The following is a 13,438-nucleotide window of genomic DNA, read 5'->3' on the forward strand; positions in this document are numbered from 1 at the left end:
TGAAACAGCTGTGCTAACTGAAGATAATTTATATAGATGTGATCCTGAGGAATAATCAGGAATTGAGTAATCCTATTTGGCATCTTTAGCATGGTTTCCAATCTGGAAAAAATACGTATGTTTTATCACCACGTAACAGTTCCAGCTGAGATAACAGACATGTTATGAAAGATGCTGGACATCCTGAGCAAGATACAATTCCTCCCCAAAGACTGTGCAACTAGACAAGACAGGTGAGATTAGGGAGGAATAGTGGGAATTCCCATCCAATAAAGTAACATATCAGTGACAGAAGCAGGAAAGAATACTGAATCAATGGATACAAGAAGTGTTTTTACAAGACCAAAATACTACAGACACTTTCACCATCTGGAAGGACAGCTGCCACTGTGAAGGAAAACAGTATTTATGTTGCTGGGAATCAGCTCACCTTGTGGCTTTAAATCGATTTCCAGCCCTAAAGAAGTGCAGGGGATAGACATGCATTTCTTGGAAAGGGAGCGTGGCAGCTGAAGGAACAATCAAAGGTGGAAGCAAACAAGGTTAACCAAGTAAAAGGGAACAAAGTTCTCGAGAATGCTGAAAAGTACTGCTTCCATAGTCTAATATAGCAGGGGTTTTGTTGTTTTTTTGGGATTTGCTGCTTGGTAGAATTGCCTTGATCTTCTGTTAGACTGCAGACAAAGTCTGAGAGATTTTGCATGACAGTGACACCAGTCCTCACTGTTCTAAATATCAGGAGGGAAAAGCAATAATGCTGCCTTCATATACTTCCCAGCATCCCATTTTGGTCAGTGGAATTTATTTTCATTCTAACTTTTCATTTACAGCTGGCAAAGACAGGAAAAAACTTGTCTTACTACAGAAAAGTTAATAGTGCTATGTAACAATCTGTTTTACGATTTCCAGTACTTTCAGTTTACTATTTAATTCTGTTGTTAAATACTTACCAATGGCTGCCATTAATAAGCCAATGTCAGTGCAGATACACACAACCAATTATAATTTTTAAATTGTGTACTATTTAAGTATTTATAAATTGTGTAACAAACTACATACAGAGATATGAAGTATAATTAATACTGAAACATGCAGATAGAAAATTATTTAAGCTAATTAAAAACTGCCCATGTTACTTTCCTTTTGGAAGGTTCTTCATGGACCTAGATCTGCTAGAATCTATTTCATCTCTCAGGTCTGCTGAAGCAAAGGAATGAAAATTAATTAGGATTAATTTATCATTTTTAGTCTACATATATGGACTTTTTTCCTCCAAAATACCCAGCTCAATACAAATAAACTAGAACACTTCCCTGCTTCCTCATGAATTGTGTCCTTGTTGCAACAGTAAATCTCTAGCATTTGCTGCTGTTTATTTTACAGGACTATCAACGTTAGCCTGCAACAGCAGCCAGAATTTTATCAGTGAATGGCAAAAGGTCTTCTGCATTCTTGAAATCATTGGGAAATGACCTATGCAGTGTTCAAACTATCCCAATTTTTTAGCTTCAACTTGAGCCAAATGATTTTGTAACAGTGCCCACTTCTCTCCACAATCTGAAAGGACAGTTTAGATCAACTAATGTAGATGAATACCTTCTTGCCTGCCTGTCTCCTTCCTATTCTCTCATCGGGTGGTTGGGATATGGAAATGCTTCTTGCCAATGTGATACCACTACAGAAGAGGAAGACAGGAGGAAGCATTATGTGCAGAATGTGGCAGGAGCAAGTTTTTCAATTCTGCTGCATTTCCTGCTTTAGCAATTCAGATTGATGATATCTGGTGTGCTTTTGGGCCATTCTCTTAGACTGCAAGTCTAGTCTTTTTGGATGTTCATTTTTTATAGATATTTTGTCAGTCTAAAAATTATTTCTCAAGAAACTAAAGCAGGAAAAGGTAATTTTAAAAGTAATTTATTGCCCAACCTGAAAAAAAGAGTCAAAAAAAAAGTACTTTACCCTGCCAGCTTTCTTCCTAAGGTCTCCTCTATACAATAGAGACCAAGGAGTGGTATTTCTGTGACACAGGCATATATGTCCTTGCCAAATTTGTAATTAACATGCTCCCCCTGAGACAGGAATTTGATGACTGTTAGACAAAAAAGATAATTTTATTTTTTTTTTTACTTACCATCTACCTATTATGTCATGCTCCATATTTATCTCTATATTTGCAAAGAAAAAATACCTCCGTTCTTAAAAAATGCAAATGTCTTTGAGGAAAGTAAAGTAGGTATGGGAGAGAATTCTGTACATCAGGAAACATTTTTTTACTGAGGGTTACTAAACACTGACACAGTTTGCCCAGAGAGGTGGTAGACACTTCATCCTTGGAGATATTCAGAAGCCATCTGGACATGGTCCTGAGCAACCTGCTCTAGGTGGCCCTGCTTGAACAAGGGGGTGGACCAGACAACTCCAGAGGTTGCTTCCAACTTTAGCCATTCTGTAATTCTATTTTTTAAAATGAACACTCTATATCCCTCTAGAGGACAAAGGTGTTACATTCACTGTCCTTAAAGGGTTCCTCATCTTACTCAGGAGTGAATTTCAGGAAAGTTTGGAATTTGCAGTCAACCTTTTGAGGAGAAGAGGCTCAATCCATGCCTTGAAAATTAACATGTTGTTGGAAGCCTGCAGGCTTTGTTTTGCTGTGTCCAACAGTCCATGGTTTTAATGGGACCATGTTCTAGTAGTGCACCAGGCCTGGTTGTGCCAGTGTCACCAACAGTCCCTGGAATTTGCTTCTTCCCCTGCATGTCTGCAAACACATGTTGGCTGAGAGGAATTGATATATCTCTGGGATTTTTTCTTTTTTCTCTGTACAGAGAATTACAACCTTCTTCTCTTTAGATACTGTTAATTTAACTCATGTTTTTTATTGCTCCATGCATTTACAGATCTGACAGTTGCTTTGGAAAGTCCAGGCCCACACACAATACGTGAGCTGCAGCAGGGGAGGGGAGGAGGCAGTTAGTGATGTTTGCTGCTTTTGGAGACTGCACAGTAAAGCATCTTTAATTTCAAGGACTCCAGTTCCCTGTCCCTGTACAACACTGAGTGGCTATGGTTACAGAGAAATGCTTTGCAGGGGAAACACAATAAATACCATACAAGTCAGGCTGCACTCAGATGACTGTAACAGCATCAGAAAGCAGCAGAAGATATCAAAACAGTACCAGGACTGAGAAAGGCTGAATAAACACTTTTAAGAAAGGAGTTGTATGGTCACAACCACCCACTTCCAAATGTCATCCATTCCAGTCAGTGGGACTTCTGCCATTCATTTGAACTGCCATCATCGAGTGGCAGGAGCTGAAGGTGTCCCCTACCAGGCTGATCACTAGGCTGCAGACAGTGCTGTGCACTTGAAGAAACTGATAAAGCCTGAAGAATGTCAGAAACTCTAAGATACTACTAGTAATTTAAGATGGACCTTGTTCTCCTCAATTCTCTCCTCAAACAAAATTTCTCAATGATTTCCAGTATGATAAAGGAACTGATTAGATTGTTTCCCTATAATTATTAGTAAACATCTTATTTGCTGTGTCTTTTATTAGAAGTGCAGCATAAACACCTCAGTCTAATTACGAGTGACTCATTCACCAATGTCCACTTCATTGTTCCAAATGAAAACACACTTAGAGAGGTAATAAAATTACCATCAGAATCTATTCAGAAACAAATTAAACAGTGGATGTTCACAGCAGTGAATAGTGAAGTCAGTTAGAGCATGTATGAGGATGTATGAGGATGCAAGAATTGTTGTATACCATTCTGCATATGCTATTTAATTGTTACAGATGTATTTGACATCAGAAATAGTTTTTGATTTATCTTAAAATTGCAATGCTTGTCCTCAACTGATGAAACTGCTGCACAGGTTCATAGACAGCAGAGAAGCTGTGTTCTTCAGTGCCAAATCGGGCACTCAGGATCTCAAATCCCAGCTGTATTTCAACTCAGTAGCACCACAACAAACTTAACATTAAGACACAATCTCTATGCCTAGACAAAGTCACTATTCATCATACAGACAAACTCTATTTCTCACAGCAAAACGTTTACTAGCCTTCTGTCTGAGATGGAAGTTCCACTGCACATTTCAAAACAGATTTCCTAAAATGCATGAAATGAGTAATATCCAAACCAGGCTTTCAAAGGATAAAGACTCAAATATAGCATCAACACCAGAAAAATGCAATTCTTTTCAGTATTCATTTCCCTTCACCAGACTCATATCCCATACATTTAATGAATAAATACATTGCTAAACTATTAGCCAATGAAAGACTCCATAATGAATTTAACCTATATAATACTGCCCAAGATTTATGACTTTACGCATGAAAGCAATGTTTCATCACATATAGAAGACAGACAGAGCTGAGTATGAAAAAGCCAACTGCTTTTTTTTTCTTTCAAAGTTCATAGAACTGCTATGACAGACAGATTCAGGTTCTCCTCTGCCTGTTCAGCACTCCATAGGGAGCCACTGTAGTGAAGGGAGGATGGATTGTGCTCTGCTGTTGTACAGAGATGTGTTACTGTAGTCTCTCCTAACAGCAATTTCCTCCATTCTAATGGATTAACAACCCTGTAGAGTTCATTGCTCCAGTTCCATGTGTGTTAACCAGGAATGCAAGTTCAGGCTACAAAGGCAGAAAGCTCCATCAGTTTCAAGTCTCATCAGCTGGAAGACATGTCTCAAAGGACACCAGGAAAAAAGTCATCTGAGGTAAAGGTAGTCTTGTCAAAACCTTCCGTGGAACCACAGCTTCTGATTAATGATCGCCTAACTTATGTTAGATATTTATCTTCTTTCACAACAAAACATTATTGACGCTGTTATCATTGAGTTGTTTTTTCATAGTTCCTGGATCAACTGAATGATTTCATTCTTCTGACACATTACCTGGGATGCACTGACCTGATCGAAGCACAATGATAGGGGTTTTCTCCTGATACACAACTAGATCATGGCAGTTGCTTTGCATTATACAGAAATACCTGTTAAGCCCGTAGCTGATGCAAAACAGTCACTCTTCAATGTGTGCAACCCCCAAATTACAGTTGAAGACCAGTCAGCATGTTACCCTACTCTGAATCCTCTTATAGTAAGCAATTCCATTACTCTCCAGCCATACTTGATATACATAATTCTGCTTACAATTTAAAATACTAACACACTTTAATATGTACTAGCAAAATATAAACATATTTGGAACATGCAAGAAAGCTTTACAGTACAATTTTCATCTCAGATCACGATTATCTGAGAGTTTATTGGGCATACTGAAGGTAATTCAAGTTTAGTTGATCTCTACTGAAAGAGTATCTCCTTTGAAAAAAGATAAGTTAATCTCAGAAAGATCTTATTGATTTAATGTGTTAAATAATTTTATGTATTCTGGTAGACATATGTCATTTTCATAGACATTTTAAAAGGTAGTGTGGTTTCTGTTTTGTAATGCACTAGCTTGTCTTCCCCTGGAACAGAGGATTTGTTACAGACTACTGACCTGAAACTTGATTCACAGAAGGAAGGAGAGCATGCTAACTGAATCCTACATGTGCTTAAGTACATGTTTTCACTCTTACCTGCATCTTCATTTTCTGCCTTGGATTCTGAGGGAAAAAGAATTGCAATAGTGTTCCTTTCAAGTGACGGATCTTTGGTACTTCCAAGGCATAATACCAATAATGTAATGCACTCGGGTCATATTGTTTTCTATATGCCAGGCAATTAAGGCCCTAAGGCATGTCTTGGCTTTTCCCACTGTTGACTACACAATTGCTTCCAGTTTTGATTTGGCAATTGTTATTTTTAGTTGACTAAAACCACAGCCAAGTTCTCCTGAGAAACAGTTAGATTGCATTACTCAGTACATTACTCATAGGTTATATAGCATTTATTCACCACACTGATCTCAGTTAAACATTACACTGATTTTTTTTTATTTTTTTTTTTAAGGGATGTAAATGATACTGGTTGGCAGTAATGTAACTTCATCAACTGTGGCATAGCTGCTCTACACCTTTATGACCTCTTGGTACTTTATATTTTTTTATGTGTCCAGAGATAGTGGATAGAAATGCTGTAATGTCATAATGCCATCTACAGGCTCTAACAAGACCCAGTTTCTCTCGGTGACCCTGTCCTCCATTTCCCACCAAATAACTAAAAGAAAGGGCCAGTTTCTGAGAGTCAAATCATAAGTCATTCCAACAAACTGAGAGTCAAATCACAAGCCATTCAAACAAAGGTCTGCACTACAAGTCTCCATAACGATTTTTTTTTTACAGTTTTCTAGTAATCTCTGCCAGGAACAATGTGAAGATAGCTTTACATGTAGTATTCATCAGCTCAAGTCACAGCCTCAAGTTAAGAAGTAAGATAGTTTTAAAACAATACTGAAATGAGCATTCCTGAATATTCCACTAAGGTTTCATTATGTTCAGTTCTAAAAATCACTAGCAAGTTGTTGGTCTGCAGTGATTGGTAGTCTTAAAGCATAAACCTTTCCAACCTTCCTGATCCCAACAGCCAGCCATCAAATCTTCAAATGCCCAATAGCCACAGGATAGACATCATGTATTCTGGAAAGCTGAGGGAGGAAGGGAGCTCAAACTGTGGTCTGTGGTCCACAAAAGATTACAACAGCTCCCAAGGGGTCCTGCTGTTCTACTGGCTTGGGTGTTGTCAGCCTCAACATATCCTACTGATTTGCTTCCCCAAAGCCAGAGATTCAGATTGCCCAAAAGTTTGCATGCAACTCAGCTTCCCTGTAAGTGAGATGACAAAATCTGAAATACGATTTGAACTTCTGATGGTTCACACACAATTTAAGGCCCACTTTTGCTATCCTGTTAGGTTTGCCAACGAGCATGACTTTGAGCAACCGCAGACTTTGTTAAAGGTAACTGATGTGCTTGCCACACTTCTGTTAGGTTAAATGGGGAACAAACAAACAAACAAAAAAACCCCACAAACACCAAAACACACACCCCAAAAAAAGAAGAAAAAAAAAAGGAGGGGGAGAAAAAAAAAAAGGATGGCTGAAAAACAGAAACTACAGCCCAAGGTGCTGGGTGATCTGGCATGGGCTAACCAAGAACACAAGGGGAAAACCTCCTTCTTGCAAAGCATTAGTCTTTTCATGTTCTAGAGGCAGAGTCAGAAATAGAGAGAAAAAATGCTGGCAATGTCTACATTTCAGCTACTTGTGTTTCTTTCCTTTGGGAATCTGTGAACAACAAATCCAGCATCATTCCTAATGCAATATAGTAGAGGAAAAACAAAACCAAAAAAGCAAACAAACAGCTCATTCATATATTGAGTCTAACATACTTTTCACTGCTTTGCTTCTTCTCTTATAGGAAAAGTAAAAAAACCTGTTACACCACCTCCTGCCAAACATATATTCTTCTCAGTCTGTGGGTCCCTCCCACTAACTTGCATTTGTCTGCTAAGAATTACTTCAGTGTTCCTCAGAGAGGCCAAGGGTCACTGAAATTACATGACTGCTATATTTAGGGCATGTATACACTTGAGCTTTTGTAACATCATCTAAAAAGGCTTCCTTCCTAGGTGAGTCCCAACACAGAAGGTGAAATGCTTGTTTTATTATTTGTACTGAACCATCACAGTGAAGAGAGATCTACATAGGAATGGTAATATTTTTAAGAAATCTAAGATTTGGATCAGTCATTAACTAACACAATCAGAATTGTTGAGTCTCTTCTAATTCAATCCTACAGACTACAGGAAGAAAGAAGAGATACAACCATATGAAAAGGAAGCATTTTAAGCTTTTACAAGGCATAACATTCTTTCAGTTAATAATATTTTTTAATTCTAGGGCTTTCTGTGTTGCTGGAATAAAAGCACTTTCATTTAAAATGCACGTTTTAAATGCTTTCAAATAAAAAATAGAGAATCATCTTAGAAGAGGCAGAGCAACAGCTTGACAATAGGCATCACAGCAGATTGCATTTTTGCATGCATTCTTACTACAACTATTCACAGGCAGCAAAAAAAGATATGTTACTTGAAGCTCGTGCTTCGCATTTGTTGTATGCAGCTATTATTTTACTTGGCTTTGACGTTTCACACAACTTTTTGAATCAAAGAATCTGCTATGACAACATGACATTTCCCATATGCTCCCCTAGCTGTATGAATGAGAAAACCTTGGCTAACCCTAATTAGCATTGGCACTGTTGTCTGTAATCCTTGCACTGCTTTTCATACAGCATTGTTTTAGTAACTTATTAGAGCTTGTGAAAGGTTCTGATTATTGTGCACAGGACCAAGAGCACCATGTTACTGGGGATATTTGATTTCAAATTGCTGGGGACAGGTGGCAGCCAAGCTCCCACACCTTGGCTAACCTTCCATTTGGTAACTAGGTGGAGGTTATGGCAGGTTATGGTCTGGGTGCAGACAGATGGGGATTGCCTCCAGGTAAATTTCTCAAGTCCACCTGTGTCCCTATATGGGATGAAGGAAGTCTTCAAGAAAGCTGGTCAGTCAACAGATGGAAGATAAAAGATTTATATGAATCAGTTCACATTTTGCCTTCAGCCATAGGAAGTTGCTTTTCTCTTTTGGCTAAAAAATCATTGCCTGCAGCCAAAATGGAACTTAATCTCCTACAGACTAAATGCAGTTAGACCTAGCTTTTTAAAATGTTATGTCCCCCAGTGAATGTGTAAACTCATAATCTCTGCATGCAATCTGGCATACTGGGTGGAATCTGCTTTAGAGCTAGTCAGAGAAAAGTGCTTCAGAGAGGAGAGTGCTGATTGTCACCTCAGGTGACAATCCCTGAGATTCAGGATCCAGCACAATTTCAGAAAGCAGGCCCCTTTCCAATTACTGGGAGAAACGATATACCAAAGGGTCATGCTGCCACACAGAAAGACCTCAACAGGCTGGAGAAATGGGCTGACGAACTTCATAAAATTCAAAAAGGGGAAGTGCAAAGTCCTGCTCCTGGGGAGGAACAACCCCAGGCACCAGGTCATGCTGTGGACAGGATACCATTTGCCTTCATTGAGGCAATGGCACATTGCTGGACCATGCTTAAGTTGTCCACCATGACCACTGGGTCCTTCCCTGAAAAGCTGCTTTCCAGCCAGCTGCCCCCAGCCTGCCCTGGTGCCTGGGGTTATTCCTCCCCAGCATTTCCCTCTATTGAACTTCATGTGGTTCCTGCTGGCCCATTTATTCAGCTTCTTGAGGTCCCTCTGAGTGACCGCACACTCATCTGGTGTATTAGCCAGATAAATGCCCTTCTTCTGATAATACATTTTTTTTTACTTTTTTAGTTTTCAACTTCTTTTGTTTCTGTTTCTTGAAAACAATCAGACCGTCCTGCTTTAATGGTTTTCAAATCAAGTTAGAATTTCGATGTTCTGGGATACACCTTGCCTTTTTTTTTTTTTTTCCTTTTAATTTTAACCTGGGGATATATATGCACTGGTTCCAAAGACACTAAGGTCTGAAATTCTCAGAGGTTCTGGACAAGTACTGAGTAACTAAGCCTTTTATTGCACATGTTGGGTTTAAGCCAAGTGTTTTATCATTAACATTCAGAACTGCTGCAGTAATACAGAAACAAACCAAAAAAATATATGGAGGAAAAGATAAAAGGAGAACAGCAATAGAAAGATCTCTTGCTGGGATTTTCCCCTTTCTTTTCCTGATTTTTCAAATTTAACTTTAAAAATAACAAGCGACTGAATTGTTAAAAGACAAATAAGCCAACTACGAACAATAAAGGCCAAAAATTTAGAAAAAAGCATTTCTTGACAGAATTGGTAACTCCTATCTTATCAATTTCCAATCCTTTTTTCCTCTTATCCACTGTCTGACTACTTGTTCACACATCTCTCCTAATTTGAACATAGCTTTATTCAGCTTCTTTTAGATCATATATTACCTTTCTAAACATTGTGTTAGCAAGTTGAGAAATAGCTTTTCCTTGATCTACAAAGAATTCAGGTAGAGCAAGGTCAGTGTTATAAATCTGTTCTTTCTTTCCCTGGCTGTAAAGCTTGTGCAGCAAGGAACTCTCTTTTCACTCCGTATTTGTCCTTCAGCAGATATAACAGATCTGGAAAATAGCATTCACTTCTAATCAGTGATACAATATTTTTATTAGAATGGAAGATTTGTAACTTTCCCTGTGAACATTGCTTTTTCTGTCAATCATTGCTTTGGTCATCTGTTTCTGTTCTTTTATAGATTCTTATTGCTTCCCTGTGTACAAGAAAATATGCTTTTCTGTTGGGATACACCTGCACCATAATCAGAACAACTGCAGATAGGTTTCAAATGACTTTTGATGATCATATAGCTCTGACAGTGAAGGTTTAGTAGAAGTTAATATCTCTGATCAAAGTTGATAAATATCCTTTTATTGATTAGTCCTTATTGACTAAGGGTAATTCATCAAGGTATCTGTACTAACTAGGATTCATACAGGCATTTCAAGACATTGCTATGATGTTTCTGGACTTGTCTTTTTTTGACCACTTTGTGACCCATTTGTAATAAATTAATCCTCTCCAATTATTTTTCCCTGAGATTAAAGAAGTCTCCCTCTGGAGTTGCTTTCAAGTGAGTATTTAATACTTCTATCTTCTCTTCTTTTAAAAAGTTATTTTAATTTGGGATCAGCTGAGAAACTCTCCCTATTCTCTCATGTTTATATGCTACCCAGGCAGAGTACCTGAGAGCTTTGCAGATCTGAAACTCATCCTTCAGTCAAACTGAACTTACTTGGTAAGGGCTTGAAATAGTAGTCATGCTCTCTGGCTTTAAGTATAAAAGTAAAGTTAGTCTCCTTCAGGCAGTAATTATTTGTTTTCTCTGATTTTTTATGTTCCTAAAAAAGGTTTAAATAGCATGGAGCAGCTGTGTGCCATTTAAAGAAAACAGAAGCCAACATTTTTACGATTAAAATTATGTCTTTCTGAAGAAGTGATTAATCTCATTCTTCCAATATTTTTGCTATTATACCTTGAGCTAACAGTTCAAGACATAGTCCCATCCCACCATAAATAGAGTTTGACATTTATTGGGTTATATGGGGAAACAAATGAATCAGAAATTAAACATTCTTTTTCTTCTGAAACCAGACAAAATCATAAGGATTGACATTTTTGAAAGCCATATACTGCACAGCTTGTATAGGTCTCTTACATACGTTGTATTCTGGTAATAGTGTGTACTACTATTCGTCTTCCTCCAAGTTTCCCATATTTGTTTTATTCAGAGCTATGCACCCATCTTCCTGTTTATACTTCCAGCTTTCATACAGGAACTTGCATGATCAATCCCTAAACTTCCTTCCAACCTCATTTCTATATGGTACTCCGTTCCATCTATTCACCATCTCCCTGTGTTATTACAGTTTTATCTGTCCCATATTTTTTTTTAGGAACGTTTGACCTTTTTTTTTTTTGGAACGTTTGACTTTATTCACAGTGGATGGATCCTGGAGAATGATGTTATTCTACACTTCTTGGCTTTTCTCCACATCAGAAGTTCACTCTTGACCTTGACTTACCAGCAGCTTGGTCCTCTTCTGGCCAAGTCAGAGAGCTAGTGGTCTAGAGAAGATTATTGGAAAGTGGTTGCTCAGTCCCTCTTCCAACACATGAGCTAGAACACATCAAAGACAGGATAAAAACAAACACAAAAAAGAGAAATATGTACACATAGTGAATGCTTTGTCACCAAATATTACTCCTATTAAGAGTCTACCTGAACTCAGGAAGAGTCCAGATGAATTTATGAAATATTAATCTGTTGAAGTTTACTATGTTAACAGAAAACACATCCAGCCCAGCAAGCCTCTGAGTTACAAATATCTGGGGCTAGTACCAGCTATATATAATGCTGGTGATAATGTAATAAGAAGTAAAGCTTTTTACAAGCAGTTGGAGAACTTGTTTGAAAAGTGAGAGACTGATTTATATGCCACTCAACCTAAAGGACAAATCTGAAGTCACACCACACAGCATTTTATAGCTAACTCCTGAAGTGGGGAAGCAAGGAGTGTCACCTTCAGAGATCGACAGGAAGAACAGGCAAAAGGAATGAAATTCTGTCATTTAATCACAGGGAGTAGGAGAAAGACAGTCAAATTTATGTACTCAGTGGTGACTCTTATTATTAGCAGACATCTTCGTCCACCAGTACACAAAGTGAATGGATCCTCTTGACTTCTCTTCCCCTGTACTCATGATTTTTCAATTCCTTTGGGCATTGGTGCAACTTACCTAGTAAGGTCGAAGGACGCAATGTTTGTGGGCTAGTGGCTATAACACCATACTGCAGCAAAAAAAGGGAAAAAGGCTGCTATGAAGGTTTATATAATCTCAGATACATTAAGTCATTCATTCTCTCTTGGGACAGACCTCAGCTGTATTTAATTCAAGACATTGTCCTCCAGGATTGTCCAGAGAAGAGCAATAAGTCTGACCACAGGGCTACAGAACATGACCTGAGTACAGCATGAAAGAACTGAATTTCTTCAGTCAAGGGAAGAAATAACTATCTTCAAATACATAAAAAGCTGACACAAAGAGTAACAAAATCTGTTTTCTATAATCGCCAGAGCCAAAAACTCTTTTAAGTCTAAGGGCAGTTATACACTTGAATCTACTGCCTAGGAAGGATCAGCAAGCTCTATCACTGAAACTTTTAAGACAAATGTGTCAGAAATAGCAGATGCAGTGGATCCAGACTTTGTAATAGAGTAATCTAGGTGACGTCTTCAGGCCTCCTCTAGACCTTTTTCTTTTTATTATTCTGCTACGTTCTGAAGATTGTGAGGCATTCAGATACAATAATAGGAATCTTATCAGTAAAATAGGTAAGTTCAGACTGCTTTTGAGAATTTCACAACCATCTCACAACTGTATCACAATAATTGTGCTAAAAGATCTATTTATTGGAAACCTAAAGTTCTGATTTACCCAGTGGTTTGAACGACCATCAAGACACTGTACTAAACTTAGGCTATTCACATTCTAATGCTTGAAAAATGATAAATTACCATCCCATTTATCTTGACTTTCACAGAAATGTAGTCTTCAGGTTTTAAGGCAAATTTTGGATGAGATAATACTGACATTTTATTTTGTAAGTCGTCCACACTTTGTACTTGAACTAAGACTTCATATTAATTGGAATATTGATACCAATATTCCAATCCAAGCAATTTCAGCTCAGTTCTTTATCAATTCATACTAGAGTATAGCAACCAACATTAATAATAATAATAGTTTTTTTCATATTGGTGTACACTGTGACAGAAATTATTACTACTCCAAAAAGCGGTTTTCATATTCAAGTCCCATTATTCCACCAATGTTTGCTCTGCATTACTAAAATCCGTTCCCTATTACTGCAGCAACTTCC

The sequence above is a fragment of the Falco rusticolus genome, chromosome 2 (genome assembly GCF_015220075.1).
Source record: "Falco rusticolus isolate bFalRus1 chromosome 2, bFalRus1.pri, whole genome shotgun sequence".
NCBI lineage: Eukaryota > Metazoa > Chordata > Aves > Falconiformes > Falconidae > Falco > Falco rusticolus.